The sequence below is a fragment of the Palaemon carinicauda genome, chromosome 15 (genome assembly GCF_036898095.1).
Source record: "Palaemon carinicauda isolate YSFRI2023 chromosome 15, ASM3689809v2, whole genome shotgun sequence".
Taxonomy (NCBI): Eukaryota; Metazoa; Arthropoda; class Malacostraca; order Decapoda; family Palaemonidae; genus Palaemon; species Palaemon carinicauda.
Genome location: NC_090739.1, coordinates 127708903 through 127731376, shown reverse-complemented (window position 1 = coordinate 127731376; position 22474 = coordinate 127708903). Strand labels below are relative to the sequence as shown.

The following is a 22474-nucleotide window of genomic DNA, read 5'->3' as shown; positions in this document are numbered from 1 at the left end:
GTCCAAAGTTTCTTGCGAGAAACACCTTCAGACGACGAGGTATAAATGGGCTCTCTCGTCTTAGGTAGGTAGGAGGGATCTTGGGGAGATACGCCCGATACCACGGAGGGAACGTCTGTTCGCTGATTAAAGCCTCTCGAACCCATGCGTCGTACGACATTGCTTCTCCCCTGGACTTGGGAGCTTGCAAGAGGTCCCGGACTAGGAGGACGACAGGCACGAACAGACGAACCCTCAAGCGCAACACTGTCCACAACACTATCACTTGGCACTTTAGCACTTCCCACTGCACTTTGGCACTTAAGCTCCTTCACATCCGCCATGAGCTGATTACGGTCACTAGCAAGGGACTCAACTCTCTCACCCAGAGCCTGGATGGCACGCATCATGTCAGCCATCGAAGGTTCCTGAGTGCCAGGAGGGGGGTTAGGAGCAACCACTACAGGGGAAGGAATAGGTTGTGGGGCATGAGGAGAGGATACATCAATAGAACGAGAAGAACTTCTCCTAACTCTATCTCTCTCTACCCTACGTGTGTACTTTTGAAATTCGATAAAATCGAATTCCGAAAGCCCAACGCACTCCTCACACCGATCTTCCAATTGACAGGTTTTACCCCGACAATTGGAACAAACAGTGTGAGGGTCGATAGAAGCCTTCGGAAGACGCCTAGAACAGTCCCTAGCATTGCATTTCCTAAATTTGGGAACTTGTGAAGGGTCAGCCATTTTGAATTGGTCAAGGGAAAATTCCAAAAAACGATCTAAGTCATCAACAAAGAATCCGATACAAAAAAAGAGTTCAAGGATTTATTTGAAGAAAAACCCTGCACAGCGAAAGCTCAAAACTAGAATATAGTACTTAACCAATTAGATGTGAAAAACTCCAGTTTAGCAACAGCGAGTAAAGTACGTCTTGTCGACAGAGAGAAAATTGAGTCTTTGTTTACATAAGAGCTGGGTATCTGGTCGACAGATGGCGCTGTTGGGCACACCCGCAACCTGTGTAGCGATCGCTGGCGAGTTTTTCCGTAGAGTTGTCTGTCGAGCAACAGAGTTGCAGCTATATATTCACCGGCTAAGTTAAATATTTAAAATTGAGTATTTCAAGATATCTATAGTCCTGTAATATTTCTCTTAAGGCTATTTTATCAATACAGAAAAGTCTGATGATAGACTGGACACTTGTCTTCCTTGTAAACGGTATGGAATCTTTTCTGTTGTTAATCTCCAATTGCTCACTGATGATCTTCATCTTAACGTCAAAGAGGATATTTCATTATACTTGGAGATTTGTTTAATTACGTTTACAGCATGAGACTATACAATTTCTTCTTTTTTGACGATTCTAGTCTGAAAAAAATAGATGTTACCGGTAATTGTACAGAAATAACAGTTTTATTCAAATATTTTACGGTGCACTTTATTAAATATAAAATAGAAATAATGACAAACTAAGGATATACATAACATTTATAATAGAAAACATTACAACAAAGTATAAATAGAAAAGTATTACCTCCTAAAACCTTACAAGGAAATACTCCACAACTACAATCTAATGCTGCCTCTGGTAATCCAATGACTAACAGAACTCTCCTTATCCTTCAATTTTCTTCAAGAGGTACTCAATAACCCATCATTCCCTGAATAAAACCTTATACCACAGAGGATACCTGGTCTAACACACACACACACAATACTCATAAAAGAACTATATAAAAGGTGAAAAAATTCTGAACAAAAATGATATTTACTGAACGGTAAAAGTTTCAGTTGTAAAATATTACTTAGTATACAAGAGTAGAGTGATGTGCAAATAGACAATTAGTGGTGTTTTCACTCTACTAAAAAAAAAAAAAAAAAAAAATACATGTAGCTTCCTAATGCTATCAAGCAATTGTATCAATCTCGTATTTGAAATGACATACTAAATTTCCATTATATAATTTATGAATCCTCCTAAAGTACAGCTATCCTATCATATTAATTTATTTACAGTATCTATGAGGATTTTCTGGTTAGGTGAACCTTCAATCAATGAACCAGCTTAATTATCTTATCTTAAATTAAGGAAAAACTTATCACCACCCATTCTTGATTAGTTTATTGACAAGCTTATCCAACGTTATAGTTTTTGACGTCCTGGATATACTTCATCCATAGACTAACTTATCCAACACTATCAAACTGACAACCTGATCTCACTGAAGTCACATCTTTTATGTTATTATTATTATTATTATTATTACTAGCCAAGCTACAACCCTAGTTGGAAAAGCAAGATGCTTTAAGCCCAAGGGCTCCAATAGGGAAAAATAGCCCAGTGAGGAAAGGAAATAAGGAAATAAATAAATGATGAGAATAAATTAACAATAAATCATTCTAAAAACAGTAACGTCGTCAAAACAGATATGTCCTGTATAAACTATTAACAACGTCAAAAACAGATATGTCATATATAAACTATAAAAAGACTCATGTCAGCCTGGTCAACATAAAAATATTTGCTCCAACTTTGAACTTTTGAAGTTCTACTCATTCAACTGTTAATACATGTGTGTGTCTTTTGCTAATGATTAAGATTTTTCTTAAATCAATGAAAAATCTATCCAACCTTATTCATTCATTAATGTATATAATCGTGCCTTTATAAACCATTGGCTGCCCTATCCTGCATTTGTCCTTTGGCCAGTCTATTATTATCTAAGTGAAATTACTAAATTTATATCAACTAACAAATTAATTATTGTTTTGACTAGAGTATTATACTGAGTTTACTTCACCGAATCTTTGGCAAGAGTCAGCATGGCTCACAATTGCAAGCTCCAAGTATTTTGACTCTGTATGATTCTTAAGCCTCATGTATATTGTATCTAATAATTTAATAAACAATGGTTTGGGTTAAGCATTCTATCCTACAATCCTAAGAATTAATAAAAACTACCATAGGTTCAGGACTTAATCTTTTACTGTATTCCTCTAAGTGAATTTGAAATATGATTTTTACAGATTTCTATATTGATATTAGGATTGTAAAAGTTTATACAAACCCATCAGTAATATAAAGCATTTAATGAATTATGTGAATTTGCCTGGGTATGCAACTAAATAAATAATGAATTACCTAGAGCAACTAAATAAGCAGGTGTTCTAGGTAATATATAAAAATTAAACCATAATTTAAAAGACTTAAAATATGAAGTGAAAAAAGTTTGGTCTAAAAAAACTTCATGAAACAAATTAAATTTTTGTTATCTTAATGTGTACATTAGACTTAACAGGTCAGGAGACATGCTTATCCCAGTTTTATGTCACTTCAAAAACTGAATTCCCCTATATCTTGGAGATTGAGTGAGTGAAGATCCAGTGCGTGGGGATACAGCACATGGAGACCTAATGCCACAAGGATGAAAATAGAGGGAGTTCAGATTAAAAGTTTAGAGGGCACTCATGCAAGAAAAGAAGAGAGGCCCTTACTCCAACCAGCAGTGTGCATACACGTTCTTGTTAAGAGAGAGGACAGGCAGCCAGTGTGTAGGAACTTGTAAATCAATACATATCTTCGGGAAGGATTGTTCTCGTTAAGTATTTACTTTACTTGCCTAGTGAAATTTGTCAGCGAGTGAAGAATTCTAAAATTTCTTGCCTTGTTCAAAAGGGAATATGAGCTTTTATCTGAATGTAGCTTTCTAGAAGGCCATGTGAGAATGGTAAAGTGTTCCCGATCTAGAGATCGCTCGGAGCGTACTTGAGTGCGAAGTGGTGTAAAATCAAGATTGAATGAGCGCGTACAACTTGGGGAAGTACTTATGACCAGGTGGCAAGTGCCCTCAAGAGCAAATACACAGGAGTGTACTAGCATGTGAACGTTTCAAGTCTAATGAATGTGAGCGCTGGCCCCCAGAGGCGAGGCGATGCTCCGGTAGGGGAGTGCTTTCACGAGCAGATGAGGTGGTGCTCCCATTGGAGAGCACTCTTGCGAGCAAGTGAGGTGACACTTCCATTGATACACAGTATTGTGAACAGCTGAGGTGAAAGGAGTTGATCAAATGTGGTGGCACTCAAGAAGTACACATTCACAAAAAATAATAGAAAGTTGCAATCACAAATAGGTGAGATGGCATTCCAGTATGATTGTTATGGCAAAAAGGTGAGGTTATGCTCCCATAGGAGAGTGCAATCGCAAACAGTGAAAGATTGGGAAACTTTAACTCCTATTAAACGGTCTTGAAGGACCAATTGTACAAAAAAAGGGAAAAAGAAGGGCAGCGTCCTTTTAATTTCTTTAGACTAGCAGTGTGCACCAACTCCAATGAATGCAAAGACTCGCTATTAGCTCTTAGAGATGAACAGCAGATGTAATGGAATATTTCTCCTTCCCTCGATGGTAAGCAACGATGTTTCATTCCTAAGTTACAATGACGACATTACTACTACACACTAGCGAGGGAATAATAAGCAAAAGGAATGCTGTTAACAGTAACTAAATAGTATATTAGCAGGTTACACAAACTGTCAGTGGGAAAACTGCAATACAGTACCTTTTATCTTCCTTAAATTCCCTTATTCACAATGAATTGCTAACCATAACCGAGAAGAAAAAACATAACTTGAGAGATCTCACCTCGACCAAAGCGTGCATGTACATTTAGGTACATACTGGAGACTTTTCAATGCTACGTTATAGAAATAATGTATGCTAGAAAAAATAAATTACTTCCAAATTTGTCATTTTATTTATTTTCTATTTCTAATGCATAGCTTGTATGTGTATAATGTTTTACTTTCATTGGATATTTTTTGTACCGTTTAATTTGTTTATGTCCAGTACATCACTCAAAATTCCTTTTGCTCATTTAACAGGTGGCTGACGATACACCCTACTCCCTGTAGGGCTTAGAGATGGTAGCTAGAATTACAGTCACGCAGTTTAACAGTTCCTAATTTGTGCATATCCTCAACCTGTCTGGCCTGTGGAATACTGGACTGACACAAGATGATAAAAAAAAAAAAAAAAAAAAAAAAAAAAAAAAAAAAAAAAAAAAAAAAAAAAAAAAAAAAAAAAAAAAAGTTTGTTGATTCCATGTACATTACAGACAGTAGGTGAAACTTTTGGGGAAATTATGCTTGAAGCTGGATAGCATTTACCGATAATTAGTTTTTATTACACAATGATGCTTTTCACTAACAGATGTTTCCCTATCATAGTGTCATTATTCTTTAATGTGACTCTTGGGTTCTCTAAAACTCCTTACTGGATATACAGCACTACTCCAGTTCCAGTGCTTGGGTTGGGTTTTGAGTGCATAATAATTCATTAACTTGCAAAGGTGCACTTCCTTCAGAACCTTCGGTCTTTACAGAAAAATTGTATGGCACCGACTGCTATTGAAAATAAAAATAGCACTGATAGGAAAGGGTAATTGTAATAATTTTAGTAAACAAAATGTGTCTTACAGGCATTAACAGTTTTCAAGTCGACAATTGCTCATTGTTCTTTGGCCCCCAGCCCTTTAAAAGCTGCATTCAAGATCATCCGCATTGTTTATGCTGTTACGGGATAACCAGTTGTAACTTCATTTTAATACTGTCCAGTAGCTTGAATTTGCATTTAGATAATCATCTTTAAATTATCCCTGATTGTGAGTACAGTGTGTTATATTGTTATGGGAGTGTCCAATGTGTGGGCAGTTTTTTTTTTATTTTTTTTTATTGGGGGGGGGGATTTTCCTATTATTTCTAGTCTAGTTATTGTAGGACTGTAAATTCACATTCAAAGTTTTTCTCACCCTATCTTTTTTGGCATTTACATTTTTTTTTAATATTTTTTTCTTCAATACATTTCCTCCCACAATGTCCTGTTCACCATCCTGGAGTTGATTTAGTTTTTTTTTTTCTCCTAATGTTCTTAAAGTTTACTTAAGCTTGAGGAGATCTTACCTTAAGAAGATAGAGCTATTTAATATAGATGGCTGATTTTCCCCAGAGTTAAATAAATGGTCATACTACCTCTCTATTCAGAAAGTTCAAGGCAGGAAAAGAGCCTAGTTCTAATGATTATTTACCTTTTGCCGAGATTTTTGGGTATTCCACCATTTCATCTTTTTTGTGTAGTGAACATTGGAGTGTGGTCGGGATTCAGATACTAGGCAGTCTGCGTGCTACATCTGGCCACAGTCCACAAACCACAATAACGCGAGTGCCATAATGTTGGTCAGTCGTGAACAGGCAAGCGATGTGGATCACAGGCGAGGAGACTGCCCTACAGTGTGAGGGATTGAGGTTGAGGATGCGAGCTCATGTAGGCCAATGTACTTTCTCATACCATAAAAGGATCAGGTGAGCGATCATGAGTAGCTGGATGAAAGAGAATAGATGAGCCTGCCTATAGTGATGAATCGTCATCCACGTGTGAGTGCAGAGAGTTGTATTTACACTGATGTGTGTGCAGAGTGCTTAGTCTGCTTAGAGCACACTGTAATAGAAGAGGACATGCAGACAGAAGAATATATTTCAGCAGAAGGGCAGGTGTGCCCTGGGGAAAGTATCTCTACGTTTTAGAGTGAGCAAAGAAACGCATCTACATAAGATTGCTCACGCACTGGGGAAGGGCCGAGAGTAAGTGTACAATACAGTGCGCAGGCAGGCAATGGGGGGTGGTTGTGCGCAAGCAATGGGGACTAGTAATCAGACCCAGCACAGGTAATGGGTGCTCGTGATTAGGAGCACGCATAACGGCAATGGGTACTCTAGAAAAGATTAGCACACGAATAGGTGAACATGTTGAGTACCCACATATAGGTGGGTGTGTGGACATGCTAAGAGATGGGTGAACATGAAAGGTCTCACATATTGCTATCAAAAGTGCAGCTTCACAGTGTATGTTTTTCACCTTTGTAGGGTGTACAGGGATCAGCAAAGGTTGATTAATTTAGACCAATGAGAGGAGAGGTTCGATGTTATTTCTCCTTCCTTGAAGTTGTTGTCAGTGTTTCCATGGTCTGAGCCACTGGGACTACAGATGAGGAGGATTTGTCCAAAATAGGGATTTCCTCTCCCCGTGTGACAAGAGAGGAAGATACCAGCCTGGAATTACCCACAGACTTACTGCATTTTATGCTTTGAGGAGATGCCCTCCAAGCCTGCAGAAGGCCAGTGTTTCCTTATGACCACTTCCTTAGCATTGTTGTCAACTTAGGTCCGAGGTTCATTATGAGACAAAGAGCAGGGAATAGCTGCCTCTTCTGGGTAATCAGTTACCAGTCTCTCTCATAGCTTACCAACAAGGGAGATCAAAACTATTATCCATCTACATTAATACCACAGAGGGTGACTGAAAAGGGTAAAAATTTTGGGTACTGGAAGAGGCAAGAAAAAATGCCTGCCCACTCATGAAAGTTCCACACTTACAATATGTCCAGGAACATCAGTGCAGGATCACTTGTCCACACATGGTCTCTCTATTACAAACACACTTTAACTTGGTAAAGAGAAAGAATAAGTTAAATAGTCTAGATATGGAGACACTAAGCTTATGTGTGTATGACCAAGTAGCTTGAAGTCAAAGTGGCTTCTTAGTGTGCTGGCAAGGGGACGGGACTTCCCTGCCACACACCAGTTTATTACTGATACCTCATTATATATCTTTACAGCAAAGTTCTAGCCAAGCTGAAATCATACTCCTATTACAGACAGGGGTTTGTATTTGAGTAGGAACATGCATTGGAAATCAAACAATATCCCGATTTATTGCCAATATAATTCCACATTATTATCATAATTATTAATTGCTAAGCTACCCCAGTTGGAAAAGCAGGATGCTATGAGCCCAGGGGCCCTAACAGGAAAAATAGCCCAGTGAGGAAAGGAAACGGAAAAATAAAATATTTCAAGAGCAGTAACATTAAAATAAATATTTCCAAAATAAACTATAAATACTTTAACAAAACAAGAGGAAGAGAAATTAAATAGAATACTGTGCCCGAGTGTACCCTTCAGCAAGAGAACTCTAACCCAAGACAGTGGAAGACCATGGCACAGAGGCTATGACACTACCCCCCGGACTAGAGAACAATGGTTTGATTTTGGAGTGTCCTTCTCCTAGAAGAGCTGCTTACCATAGCTAAAGTCTCTTCTACCCTTACCGAGAGGAAAGTAGCCACTGAACAATTACACCCCTTGGGTGAAGAAGAATTGTTTGATAATCACAGTGTTGTCAGATGTATGAGGAGAGGAGAATATGTAAAGAATAGGCTAGACTATTCGGTGTATGTGTAGGCAAAGGGAAAGAATCGTAACCAGAGAGAAGGATTCAATGTAGTAGTCTGGCCAGTCAAAGGACCCTATAACTCTCTAGCAGTAGTATCTCAATGGGCAGCTGGTGCCCTGGCCAACCTACTACCTACAAAAAATTCATGAGTAATCCAATACTGCTTAAGTCTACTAACAAGAGCATCTAAAACCTGTAATTGCTTCAATGGGTAAAATCTATAATGGGTCCAACTAATAATTGTCATTGCAGTAGAGAAAGAAGACAATATTACTGGAATCTAATACCTAGAAAATTCTAACTTGAATAACTTATAATGAATCAAATTATGATTTAAATTAAATCAGACTCAATCTAAAAACTTACTTATCCTAATGATATCCACTGAATCTATAATCATCATAATCCATAAAAAGTCTAATCCAATTTTAATTTACTTGAAAGTCAATTTGACCTCAATCTACTAACAAGCCAACAATTTTCATAATAATGTACCTTTCAAATAACTAAAAATGCTCTAGAAAGTTGGCCAGAAACATCGACCCCACATAGAAAAGTGGAGAAGATGCAGACAAAAAGAAGCAGCAGCAGCAGCTCTTTATTAACATACCTTTAAAACTCCAGTTAATGCAGCTAGCTGGTTTTTATAATTCAATACTGTCATTGAAGAGTAGCAAAATTATTAACCTTCAATTTTCAGACTCTCATAAGTCCTTCCTCAAGATGCACCTGAAATAAAACAAAAAGTGAAAACATTTTAAAATCTCTCCAATTTATTATCATCATATAAACAAGTTGTACATAACGTTCATGATTTTATAATGATCTAAAATGACCTTTCAAATGCAATGTTACTTATTCAATTATATTAATGGATTGAATATCATGTTTAAAGTTTAATAAATATCACAAATCTAGAAATAATTTGTATTTTTCTTAACTACAGTATACAAACCTGTGGTTCTTTACAATGGGAGAAGAAATCAGCACTAGGTCACATATGGCTATAAAATCTTTTAGTGTCAACAACAACCTGGTTGTTAACCAGTGGTAGCGGGAGAAGCATCTCTCCCCCCTCTCACTCATATCTTTCCCACTTTGATCGCAGTCAGAAAATTCTCCTAGGGATTAGGTAATGGCGGGTAAAAGTCTGTGTAAAGAACTACAAGTTTGTATAGTTAGGAAAAATTACAAATTTGGAAATAATTTGTATTTTTCCTAACAATACAAACCTTTAGCTACTTATAGAGGTATTCTTTCGGCGAAGCTGAAAGGACTAGCCATTAATATTTAGGGAGGGTTAACTACTCATCCTGCTAGTGTGTGTGTGTGTGTGTGTGTGTGTGTGTGTTTGTGTGTGTGTGTGTGTGTGTGTGTGTGTGTGTGTGTGTGTGTGTTAACCAGCTACCCCTCTCACACTCACACACCTGTGACTGTGCTTCACTTTGCTTTGAGGTAGGACTTCAAGGGGGACAGGGTTGGCAGGTAAATTTGTATAAATAGCTAACGGTTTATATCGTTAGGAAAAATAAAAATTACTTCCAAATTTGTCATTTGTTCCGTAACTGTAATACAAACCTACGCTATTTATAGACGTGACTCACCCATTAGGAGGTAGACTGTCCCTGCCAATCTGGCTTTTGGCTCTTCCCAGGGTCTCCTTTTCTTGAGTAGGTTAGTAACAAAAAACACTTCATTAAACCTTGCTACGCAAGGTCTGCAGCTTACGAAAGCTGTGTGCCGACTTATTACCAGTGTAACTGTCAAGGTAAAGTTATTCAGAGTCTTGTAGGAAATAACCAAGTTGTCCAAGACTTTCCCAGTACCACCTCGCTAGCGTATGGGGACGTAACAGTACAGTATTGACACAATACAAGGTACACAAGGGAGCTATGGTTTACCTGCAGTGGTCGAGGCCAGCTTTTGCAGAGAACCCAGGATGTTGTTTTCCCCAAGAGAGGGGAGGAAGAACAAAATAGGGGAGGATGAACAAAAGAAGAGAGCCAGTCATTCCTTTTCATTTACACAGACTAAAACCAAGTAGCAATGCCCTCAACCTTCTGGTACTTGTCCAATAAAGAGCTTGAGGTACTAAACCAGATGTTGTGCAGTTACCACAGGACTGAGAGAACGTACAGTATAGAGTTTCCTGTGGGCAACGTCTTGCAGGTAATGTGCTGTGAAAGTCGTCTAGCGCTTCCACACCCTTGCTTGTAGAACCTGCATCAAGAGTAATTCCTTTTGAAGGCCAGGGAAGTGGCTATGCCCGACATCATGAGCTATTGGTTGACGTGTTGTAGGAGATATGGATTTACAGCGTGATCGATGACTGTGAATCCATGCAGATAGGGTTCTTGGTGATCCGCCTATTGTTTTTCCCAGTGCTGACAAAAAGCGAAGGTCCACCGGGGGCGGGCTCCTGGTGTTCTCTTGAGGTAGAGCCTCAAACTCATAACTGGGCACATTAACACATGATCTGGATCGTCAGTTACGGAGCGCAGACTTGTTATCCGGCAGGAGTCAAATCTAGGATTCGACACCCCTGGATTCTGAGTCACGACAACTACCTTGGGGACGAAGCCAAACGTTACCTCTCCCCATCCCCTTGAATAAGCGATGTCGTATGAGACACCATGACGTTCACTAACTCGTTTGACAGCGGCCAAAGCGAGTGGGAACACAGTCTTCCAAGTCAGGTGCCGATCTGTTGCCAGGCATAATGTTTCGTAGGGAGGCCAATTTAGAGACCGGAGAACTTAAACCCCGTTCCAAGGGGGAGGTCTCACTTTTGACTGAGGACAGGTAAGTTCTTAACTCCATGCAAGTAGGAAAGTTCTAGTGATGAAGAGGTGTCCATTCCTTTCAGTTTGAAGGCAGAGCTCAAGGCTGAGCGATAGACTTTCACTGCCGAAACTGAAAGGCACATTTCCTCCCGCAAATACACGAGGAACTCCGCTATTGATGGAATAATGGCCTCGAGTGGAGAGAAACCCCTTCCACAATACCAACCACAAAAGACATTCCACTTTGCCCGGTAGACAGCTGATGAGCACTTACGCAGGCATCCAGACATCCTCTTCGCAACCTGTTGCGAAAATACACTCTGAGTGAGGGAATGCTGGATAGTTTCCAGGCATGAAGTCATAGCGAGGCTACGGCTTTGTGGATGTTTACGTGGGGTTGTCTCGGTAGATCGTGTCGTGGAGGGAGTGCTCTTGGGAGCTCTATCAGAAACATATTACGCATGATGCCATAGCAGAGCTTTGTATGAGTCATTGATAGGTTGGCTGATGTTCTGGCCTTGTTGAGAACTTTTCTCATCAGACAGAATGGGGGAAAGGCGTAAACGTCAATGTTGTCCCACCATTGCTGAAATGCATCTTGCCAGAGTGCCTTGGGGTCTGGGACTGAGGAGCAGTATAGCGGGAGCCTTAAGTTTACGGCCGGTGCGAACAGGTCCACTGTCGGAGAAATCCACAAAGTCGGGACTTTGTTAGCTACTTGATGATCCAAAGACCATTCGGAACCCACTATCCGAGATGCTCTGCTAAGATTGCCGGTAAGCACATTCCTTTTGCCTGGGATGAAGCGGGCTGATAGTGGCACCAAGTGGACTGTTAGATGGGATAGGCGCTGCGAAAAAGTACCTCATTTGTTGATGTAAGCCACTACTGTGGTGTTGTCGCTCATCACCACTACTGAGTGGCCCGCCAGGAACTGATGGAACTGTTGAAGGGCCAGAAAGATGGACTTCATCTCTAAGAGATTTATGTGAGGGTACTTTCCGGACTGACCAGAGGCCTGAGGCCGTGTGGTGCAGAACATGGGGCCCCCAAACCTTCTTTTGATGCATCAGAAAACAGCATCAAGTCTTGGGGAGGACGAGAAGATCTACACTGTTTTGCAGGTTCTCGTCTGCCACCCACCACTCTACGTCACTCCATTCCTCTTGTCCTATGGGGATCAGAATGTCCAGGGAATCCAAGGCTTCATTCCAATTGAACTTCAGTCACCACTGGAAAGATTGAATCCTGAGGTGGCCATTGGGAATTAGACAAGCCAGGGATGATAGGTGTCCGAGGAGACATTGTTACTTCTGGGCAGGGAGCTTTTCTCGTCTGATAAAGGGTCACCTCATTTTCCTGTCGTCTGATAGGAAGGCTTTGTGGAGATTGGTGTCTAAAATTATTCCTAGGTATACCAGTCTCTGAGTGGGAAGCAAGGACAACTTCTCAAGGTTTATCATGATCCCCAGACCTTGGCAAAGCCTCAGGAGCTTGTCTCGGTGCTGAAGAAGGGTTGCCACGAGTCTGCTAGGATCAGCCAGTCGTCCAGATAACGAAGGAGACGGATGGATTAGAATCTGGAAGTATGCATCCTTTAGGTCCAGTGTGCACATCAAGTCCACTGGTCTTACGCTTGTCTGACCGTGTGTGCCATCTCCATGCTAAACTAAGTCTGATTGACCAATTTGTTCAGAGCCTAGAGGGCAATGACGGGTCTCCAGACGCCTCTTTTACAAGAAAGTGGCGACTGAAGAAGCCCAGGAATGTCCTATCGTTTGCGGCCAAGGCCGCTCCCTCTAGGATATTTCCCTCCTTGAAAGGACTTACTGTACTGCCTTTCTTGTCTTTGGTCCGAAAGGACTTCTTTGACACCTCTTTCTTCACTGCCGCTTTGTTTGTCAAGGCTTTAGGCTGGTTGGGCTGCGGAGCTTGTGGTCTGTAAAGCCGGGATGTTAGGGCCCTATGGAGGAGAGAGTCCTAGTGGGACTTCCTCCACCTTTCCGCAGCCTGCTCTACGTCCCTAGGCTCGAACAAAGAGGAACCCTCCAAAGAGGGGTTCCTGAGCCTTACGATCTTGGCATTAGCAACTTGGTGATGGAACCTCTCGGATACCGAGTCCCTGCGTTTGAGGATGGTGTTGGCCCACAAGTTCACCACTTGGTGGGCCAGGAACTCAATAGTTCGAGTACTGAGAGGAGGAACGTCTCCATCGCTTCCCTGGTACTTTCTTTGGAAAAATCCTCCATTCGTACCAGAATTCCCAAGGATCCTAACCACAGATCCAGCCACGAAATAGCCCGCATGGCGTATTTTGCTACCTTTATCTTGGTTAAGGATCTCCGCCGTCAAAGCCGTGACCTGACAGCCAGTAAGTGTCATTAGAGAGATCCCCTTAGTCAATACCTCCAAGGAATGATGAAGAGGAAGAGCTGGTCGAGGCTCATCCAAGACCTCATAATACCTCTGCTGGACACGAGGAGGGGGGAGGAGCTTGGCAGATGAACCTGATTGAAGGAAGGAGAACTCCGAGAGCTGAGAAGCAATCTTAAGTCAAGCACTCTTCAGTCCCTGAGACCAAGGCAGGGCTGCACTGGACTTAGTGGGCTTTTGAGTGCCACAGACACAGTCTAAGACAGCGTCTTTGCCCTCCTGAGGAGCCAACTCTGGGTCAGACCACCCGTTGAGGGCCCTCATCAAAGCGAGAAAGTGCCAAAAGGCGTGTTCAGAATCCTTCTGTTCTCTTTCTGAAGCAGGGCTGGCAGCGAGGTCTCCGTCATCCACCACCGGGAACTCGTCTTGGGGTGGGTTGTCAAGATTAGGATGGCTGACTGTCCTGACCTACTCTGCGGGTCCGGAGTCCTCACAGAGGACTTAGACAATGTCTTGAAATCCCTAGACTCCCTTACGAGGAGGAAGGAAGGTTTCCAGCATTGAAGGCCTGAATGGTCTGGCTTTCCTGGAAAACTCTGAAGAAGTGACACTATTATCATGGGAAAGGTCTTCCTCAAAAGATGACGGGGAGTCTGGAACGGAATCCACCTCACGCGATACTCTTGGCAGCAGTGATGCAGGGCCAAGAGAACAGGGGAGTCTAAGAACCACAGGTTTGATCTTGTTCTTGACGGCCTAACTGATGTCAGATTTATCCTTGAAGAAGTTGTAACCTCAGTAACTTCTCTTTTCCTCTTCAGGGGGGAGACACTCCAAGTCCCTTGCCATGCATCTACTGGAACCGAAGGTCGCAGAGGGTTGTCAGGGGCTACCAAGGACAGCTCCGAACCATGGCTGTCTGATAAATCCCCTGAAGGGAAGGAAGCTGAAGGTTCCCTTTGAGGAGTCTTGTCAGGAACTGAAGATCTAATTTTAGGGTTCATCTTTGGTTCACCTTGTGGGCTGGTAACTTTGGGATCTTGAATTCCCTTAGATTGTCCCTTTCCTCCTTTCCCGCCGGTCGTGCTGATATGTGTTTGCAGGGAGGGGAATATGGTGACGGTGACTTGGAGAAGAATTCTGCTTTTCCTCGAAGAGGACCGATGTTCTGGGGGGCAACGACTTACCTTTCCGCTCCTGCTCCTTTCCTCTGTGATCATCTACCTGTGTCTTAGAGGTCTGCTGCAATTTCTTGGAAGTTGAAGGATGATGGTGGCTGCTGTCTTTTGCATTGAGCTCTGCCTGTTTAGCAACCCAAGGTTGCTGAAGTGTTGGAAGGTGTTTCTGCGTTGGTTAGCATCTACGTGTTGGTGAGCATTGCCTAATGGTGAATGCCGACGCGGTGGAGAGCGTTTGAGAATGGGAGAACGCTGACGAACTGGCGATCGTTGGCAAGCTGACGAGCATTGATGCAATGGTGAGGCAAGTGCCGATGCGTAGGAGAACGCTGACACGTGGGCGACAGCTGACGCTTTGGAGAGTGATGGTGCAGCACCCATTGCTGACCTGCAGGCAAGCGATGACGCGGCGAACACCAACGCTTGGGTGAGCGCTGATAAACGTTGATGCTTGGACGAGCACTGACAAGCACTTACTGAAGGAACCTTCGTAGGCGCCTTACGTGATGCTGGGCGGTGGACTGTGGGAATGCGGGTGGACGAACACCGTTCTGGCACGACGCCTTGCTTCACGGAGTGCTGAAGCATGGAAACCCAACGCGTTGGTTGGCGATGATTGGCAAGCTACCAAGAAAGTGTCAAGGGACCTGTGGGTCATATCTCACAGGTAATGGGCAGTGAAGATACAGTAGATTGTTTCTTCCATAGCCCCTCTTGTAGAATCTACGTCACAGAAAGGATCTTTTTAAATGCCAGGGACGTCATGATCTCTAGGTCAAGAACATAAATCCTTCCTCACCAAGCTCCCTTGGGCTTTGTTCTGAAGAGCAAGAATGGGGCATAGACTAATCCAATTCCCCCCGGAGGAATCCCCCCGAGGTGGGGGGGGGGCAACCACCTAGGCGCAGGCAGCCTCTCCTACGGGCGGGAAAGGTGACAAACCAGTTGCCACTGTCAAAATTCTCCCCTTAGCAGTTGGATTGTTGGACAGTAGCTGGTGGAGGGGAACTCTCCTTCGGAAGGTTAAGTTGTCCAACACCTGGAGGCGGACCTCCGGGCAGCGATCTACAAGCTCAAGTTGAAGTTTGATAACTAGTGTTGCCTGTGAAATGTAGCAGAATCTAGTTTCTGGGTTCATCCCGAAGGGATCAACCAGACTCCAAAACCCAGAAGGGAACCAGTCAGCCACTGCTCTTGTTTCTACAGCGAAGCTGCAGGAACGAAAGTGAGCAGAAGCAAAGAGTGCAGCAGTAAACTGTAAGACTCTTGGAATCATTACTTATCTGGGAGACACAAAAGCCCCAAAGGAAGTAGGAGATGCCACAAGTGGCAACAGAAGAGAATGCTATCAGAGGTGGGCACAGATGCTTCGCTAAGGGAAGCAACGGAGTTCATACAAAAAAAAAATTTGGGGTGACCATCTGAAAGAAAAGGAATTCTTAACTATTAGTCTAGTTGCTTTTAATCGAAAACCAGTTAAAAGGTTTTGACCGCAAAACAAGAATACGTCTTTACCGAGCAGAAATAAAAAGTGACAATTGTTTACAAGCGCTTGGTCTACCTCTGCCAACCCCATCCACTAACTAGCGAAGGGTAGTTACACCTTGCAAAACGGCTGGTTTCAGCTACACTGTTTCGCCGAAATAACACTCCTACGTAAAGAGTGTAAGGTTCGTATAAAGTGCCGGAACAAATGACAGTGATTAAAAGGTCCTAACCCATAAGACAATAGCATAGGCACAATTATTCACAATTGATTTATAAAGCAGGAAAAAGATTTCCTACGACAATTTTTTCACAGTTGTGTCACTTTACGCCCAAGTTGTTATTGTCTTACCTCTTTAACCCTTTAACCCTCAGGCTATTTGGAAATTTCCAACCCTTAACCCCCAGGGGGTTATTTTTTTCCCAGCACATTTTGCAGTATATATTTTTTTTAAATTGCTCTAACAGCCTTAATTTTTGTCATAGAGAGGTCAGGTTGGTCTCATTCTCTTGGAAAATGCCGGAATTTTTTCAAAAAATTATCAAAAATATGAAAAAAAAAATTTTATAGCATTTTTTTGCAAGGACATACCGGTACATCCATGGGGATAAAGGGATGGCTCTTGTGAAACGTACCAGTACGTCCTTTGGGGGTAAAAGGGGTTAAATTTAGAACAAAACATAACTAACCACTCAAATATCTACCACTACTTATCAGGGCTGCCGAAACGTGGAAATTATGTCATCGATACGGCTAATCTACTCCACATCTTGATCATGTGTGGAATGTGGAATCCGAGTGCTGATAAATTCCACACTGTTAAGAGATGATGTATGTCGATTAAAATGTAATAAAAAGTAATAGATAATCAATATAAGTGTTTTATTATCTATTTTGCCCGTGATATCTATATAAAAATTACAATAATTGTGAAGTCTATGAAAGTGTGGATGCTATGGGACTAGGAGGCTCAGTGGAGTTCAGCGCTTGATGTTGCCGACTCACTGAAAGACTGATTATTTGATTAATTAATTATTTGCTATTGCAGCATAACCGTTGCCTTATGACGAATTGATTCGTCAGCTCAAGAAAAATCTAAAAGTTTATTCTTTTTTTTAGTATGATAGCACATTCCTCCTCAGTTCAATATAGTGTAACTGACAAACGTTATCAAGTGAGACTTAGAGAGGTGAAACTGGGACTAATCAGCGACACCGCTGAGCGTGGAGTTGCCTAGTGTGGAGAATCCGGAGCCCTGCTACTTATAAGCAAAGCCACTATTGACAAGATATCTAACTACACTATTATAGTTTCCAAGCGTGATGTTGAGAATCTTAGTTGTGCCTTACGTAAAGTTTTAACAAAACAAACAGTATAATTTTTTATATTACTAAACTTTATATTGTAGCCTACAGTACAGCTTTGGTAACTGCTCAAGTTGGTTTTAAACGGATTTATGTCGTGTGGTAGGTCAAGCTAGGATATACCTAAGTAATTTGATTCAATCTACTGCATTGTAATAGATTGGGTGGGGCTGCCTTAGTCTAGTTAGATCAAAATTCAGCAACTTTAGTTACACTAAATAGGGTTAGTACAATACACATTCCTGTGATTTTCAGAAGTCGTAAGAAAGGGAAAGGTAGCAAAACTTAATTGAACATGAGGCAGCCCCATTTTTGCTTTACACAGTAGTGAGCATTCTGTAGTACTGTAACACTTTGAAAGAATTGCCTTAAATTTTGTCTAGACCATGATTTTGGTTGTATATTATGGAAGGTCATGTCAGGATAGACCCATCTAACTAGATTCAAATTGAATTGCCTTAGGTCACCCTAGATGGGAGAGGAGTTCAAGTTAGCTAAGTCCGGACATGATGCCTAGGCTAAGACCTCCCAAACATTCTCTGTGTATTTGAATACATTTTAAGATTTTTTTTGGCAATATTACATGAGCAACGAATTCTGATGTTGAGATTATGACAAAATGCATGGAAGTCTCCTTTCATGACCAATGCATTGCATTCATTATGTGCTCAACCCTAACCTAACGTCCCAACAACTGGGTCCTCCATAAAATGGGAGCTATAACGATACTTGAGCCTTATTGGGTGGTTTAGGCCTACCTAAAAGATTTTACTATTTTTTTAAGATCTAATACACTACAGGTATACAATCAATTGTAAAATAAACCAACCTGGGAGAATTAGGTGTACATCACCACCAAAATTACCATAACTCTCAATTAGAAAAATATAACACACCAATAATAACGTTTGACCATCTACATAGTTTAATTTGGTATTAGCAAGTATAGTCCATTTCTTTTAGCGAGGCATATTTGCACCGACTCGCAGCAGTGCCCTTTTAGTTCGGAAAAGTTTCCTGATCGCTGATTGGTTGGACAAGATAATTCTAACCAATCAGCGATCAAGAAACTTTTCTGAGCTAAAAGGGCACCACTGCGAGTCGGCGCAAATCTGCCTCGCTAAAAGAAATGGACTATAGTAATTCAGATTTTTACCGATTTTTAAAAGTCGAGTGTCATAATAAAAGGAAAAGATGTCAATATGCTACGTGAGATTTATGAGAATAATCTATAGCTTAATACCAAAAATGTAGAGATCATTATTACTATTATTATCATTACTAGCCTATCCTAGCAGGAAAAGCATAATCCTACAAGGCAAAGGGCTCCAACAGAGAAAATAGTCCAGTTAGGCAAAAGAAATAAGGAAACTGTGTTCCTGAGTGTACCTTCAGGCAAGAAAATTCTAACCCAAAGATAGTGGAAGAGCAAGTTACAAAGGATATGGCACTATCCAAGACTAGAGAACAATGGTCTGATTTTGGAGTCTCTCTTCTATCTTTACCAAACAGAAAGTAGACACTGAACAATTCAAGTGCAGTACAGTACAGTAGTTAGTTAACCAAATGAATGAGGAAGAAGAAGGGTCTGTCAACTTTTTTTTTCAATTATAAGCAACTTGCAATTAATTGAGATTCTGACAGTGCCCTTACAAGGTTAAACTTCCTTAGAATCTCCCTCAGAGCTTTTGTTGCATTTTATATTTTTCTTGGGTAAAACATGTGAAAACAAAACAATTTTGAATTCTTTATTGGCACAAAAGCATGATGAGGAAAAAAATGATTAACTCACAGCAAGTACAATAGTGAAATTTTCCAAGTTCTGTGATATTATTTCACACTGCTAAGCAAAGTAGTTCCGTAGTTATGTTTGTTTATATTACTTTTAACTATACCTCTCTCCAGTGTAACCACAGCTCTGGGCCACTAAACTCTAATTGGAACCGATTGTGCTTGCGTAAGAAAGGGAGTTAAAGGGCTCATCAAAATTAAACATTGCCATAGAGGAAATCTCTCTCCCAACTTAGAAAAAAATTGAGGTAAAAACTTATCAACCTCGTTCCAACTCATAAAAACTATACTTTTTACATAGCTTTTCACATGCTCTTTCCATGTACGTGATTTTCTTTAAGTATCGAGTACGTCATGCTTCTGAAGTTTTACCCGGGATCGCCTTTCTTTTGAGCAGTTTTTTATGGATTTACTAAGAATCCAAGAGAATACTATAGAGAGTATAAAAGGTTAGTTTTCCCATTATTTATTGATTCGCCAATAAATTTTCCCAACTCAAAACCCCTGATTCCCACTGGGTGGCCACTATTACCGTAGGATATAAGATATACCTTATAAATTATTTATTTGCAAAGGAAATAAAGGTCATTTTCTAAGAAAATAGGAGTTTTCTACATATATCCCAATTTTATAATTAGTAAAGTTTGCTCCGTCTATTTCTACAATAATACCGGAGAGGCTCCTGTGGTCTGTGCCAAGATGATAAATGAGCAAAAATTGTATTATTTTATATTAAAATTTGTAACTTCATTAATAAAGGCTTCCGCCAATAGTATATGGGATTCAAAATAGTGTAATTGCAAAGATCTGTTCAGCTATGAGAGTTTTAACGTCCTACCTAATAATGTACTGTTCTATAATTAAACCAACGATTCTTTAGCAAAAGTAATATTAAAACACAAAAATTGTTTCATGCAAACAGGGCTGGATTGAACTCGAATGAAAATTCACCTTTCATTATACATCAGACTTGGACTTTTGCAGTAAACGGAATTTGGACTTGGTTATTATATTGGTAACATGGAAAACAGGTCTTGAATTTTGACTGTGGCCCCAAATGGGAGTTAGCCTACCAACGTTACAAACACGTCTATCGACTTTTTTTAATTGAAAATAACTCTAAAGATACTTTAAAATACCTGAAGTGCATATACTAACCTTTGGAAAAATGTGTAGCATTTAATTACCTAAAGTGTTGTAATAAAGGAAATAATCATGTTTTCCTTTTCCTTTAATAAGAGCAGGTAGTTCACGTCCACCAGAGTGCGGAACAATACATTTGGAACTTGGAATTTTTTTTTTAAATCTTTATTTAATTGTATCTTTCTTTTGATCACTACAATGTAAAGATAAAACAAAAGATATATTAAATGTATACTTAACTCTGCCGATTTTACGATAAGATGGAAGAAATGACAGGAACTACTTTTCTGACTTTTTCCCCAGATCTTTTCTATTGACTAAATGAAAATAAATATTTTTTTAACAGAACATATATATATATATATATATATATATATATATATATATATATATATATATATATATATATATATATATATATATATATATATGTATATATATATATATATATATATATATATATATATATATATATATATATATATATATATATATATATGTACATATATATATATATATATATATATATATATATATATATATATATATATATATACATATATATATATATATATATATATATATATATATATATATATATATATATATATATATATATATATATATATATATATATGTGTGTGTGTGTGTGTGTGTGTGTGTGTGTATTATGTAAAATGCATTACTTCAAATTAAAAACGACAAATTCTTCTATGTTTGATTAATACAGAAACTTTGGTACAACATTAGTATTTATTTTCTCTTCACGAGTATCTCATATCTCTACCAGTGAAATATGAATAGGAATTAACTTCAGATTTGCTGAGATAATGATAAAGCTAGTGAAATATAAAGATCATACATCAATTAAGGGAAATTAATAAAGATTTAAGGAAGTTCATGTTACGAGGATTAAGATAGGCCTACATAGAATTGATTGCTGTAGAACTCCTTAAATATATTATTATTATTATTATTATTATTATTATTATTATTATTATTATTATTATTATTATTATTATTATTATTTGATAAGCTATGAAACTCTAGTTGGAAAAGCAAGATCCTATAAGCCCAAGGGCTCCAACAGGAAAAAATGGCCCAGCGAGGAGAGGAAATAAAGAAACATATAATCGATATGAAATAATGAACAATTGAAATAAGATATTTTAAGAACATTAAAACAGATATTTCACATATAAATTATAAAAGTATTCATGTCAACATGAAAACATTTGCTGCAAATTTGAACTTTTGGAGTTATACAGATTCAACTACCAGATTAGGAAGATCATTTCACAACTTGGTCACAGCTGGAATAAAACTTCTAGAATACTGAGTAGTATTGAGCTTCATGATGGAGAAGGCCTGACTATGTATTTATGGCAAATAAAGAAATCGCAATGGCTTAAAAAATTTAATAAAAGCAATATAAAACCAATAGAATTGTTGGAAAATAAAACTAAGGGGGATAAAAAAAACTTATGTAAATATTTGCTGACATCATCACATCAATAAACCGGAAATGACTCATTGCTGTTTTAATGAGTTTTTGCGCTCATTATAAACTTCATTTTAGCTTACGAAAAATGATACTTTTTAAGTAATTAATGATGTCCATCAAAAGTTTGAAGCATCGAATTACCGATAGCGGAAGAGAGCTTTGCGTAATCACTAGGTCTAATTTGTTGAGATGATTCATTTAATGGTAATGTGGAGGTCTTCTTTAAATAGTGCTATAATTGTGAACATAAACGACTGTTGAATAATAGATGCTTTGTATATATATATATATATATATATATATATATATATATATATATATATATATATATATATATATATATATATATATATATATATATATATATATATATATATATACTGTATATATAGGCCTATATATATGTGTATATATAAATTTACATATAGTATTTATGCATCTCTCTCTCTCTCTCTCTCTCTCTCTCTCTCTCTCTCTCTCTCTCTCTCTCTCTCTCTCTCTCTCTCTCTCTCTCTATATATATATATATATATATATATATATATATATATATATATATATATATATATTTATATATATAT

At 39.3% G+C, this 22474-nt stretch overlaps 1 long non-coding RNA gene across 1 annotated transcript; it reads right to left on the bottom strand.

Moving 5' to 3' along the window:
• Window positions 1-1081: 1081 nt before the first annotated feature.
• LOC137654389 (uncharacterized) lies at window positions 1082-20499 on the bottom strand. The gene is made up of 3 exons (XR_011046629.1): window positions 20434-20499; window positions 8882-9000; window positions 1082-1352 (listed from the first exon to the last, which is right to left on the bottom strand). It is a non-coding gene; the product is annotated as an uncharacterized lncRNA (long non-coding RNA).
• Between the last annotated feature and the right edge of the window lie 1975 nt (window positions 20500-22474).